The 806-nt window shown below is 36.5% G+C and overlaps 1 protein-coding gene across 1 annotated transcript in view; it reads right to left on the bottom strand.

Moving 5' to 3' along the window:
* Positions 1-806, bottom strand: part of LOC119588594 (ubiquitin carboxyl-terminal hydrolase 36-like) — a gene marked incomplete in the record, with an annotated part of 14376 nt that overhangs the window by 1986 nt on the left and 11584 nt on the right.

An 806-nucleotide genomic window follows, 5' to 3' on the forward strand; every position in this document is an offset into this window, starting at 1 on the left:
TAAATATCATATCTACTGACAGAACTTGAAGTAGCATTGCAGAGGCTAAAGGATACTGAAAGTGAATTTCTATGCAGTGCAATAATAGTTTTTCATTAAAAAAATATTGCATGGTGCTCTGTGCAGTAAAATACTGAAATTTTTAACACTAGATGAGGATTCCAGTTGTCTGGGTATTATCCTGGTATGGATAACATAAACATCAAGAAGTAAACGACTTGGAAATAGAGACGAGGCAGTACGCAGGAACACTGGATCCTGTGGTAGAGGAAAATTACAAAATCTTGCAGCTATATAAAATGAGAAACCCACTGACTGGTTCAGACATACCACAAGCTTGGAGGTAAAATAAATTATTACAATTATAAAGAAAGAGTTGCCAGAGCAAAAAACATGTAAAAAGCACAAGCAGAGGAAAGTAACATACGAGTGCGACTGGTGTAAGTTAAAAGGATGAACAAATGTAGAGACTGAAGTAGCCTGAGTGATGGCCTGGAATTGGAAGCAAACACATCTTTTGGGGGCCTTACCAGAGAAAATTGGGCAGCTTTGCACAAAACTTCTAATATCATCTCTAGAGAAAAATACACAAAATGCTTTTTCCTTTGCTTGACACATGTGCTGAGTGAAATCTTTCCTTCCTATATCACTCAACCACAATAAAAATCAGTTCATGCATATTTATCTATAGCACACTGATAATACATCAAACAACTGTTTCCCTACTGAAATATACCAACCAAAGCACATTTCACTCCATCTTCAGAACTTTAATCCATTGCTGCCAGGAAAATGCAATGTCAACA

The sequence above is a fragment of the Penaeus monodon genome, chromosome 24 (genome assembly GCF_015228065.2).
Source record: "Penaeus monodon isolate SGIC_2016 chromosome 24, NSTDA_Pmon_1, whole genome shotgun sequence".
Lineage (NCBI taxonomy): Eukaryota > Metazoa > Arthropoda > Malacostraca > Decapoda > Penaeidae > Penaeus > Penaeus monodon.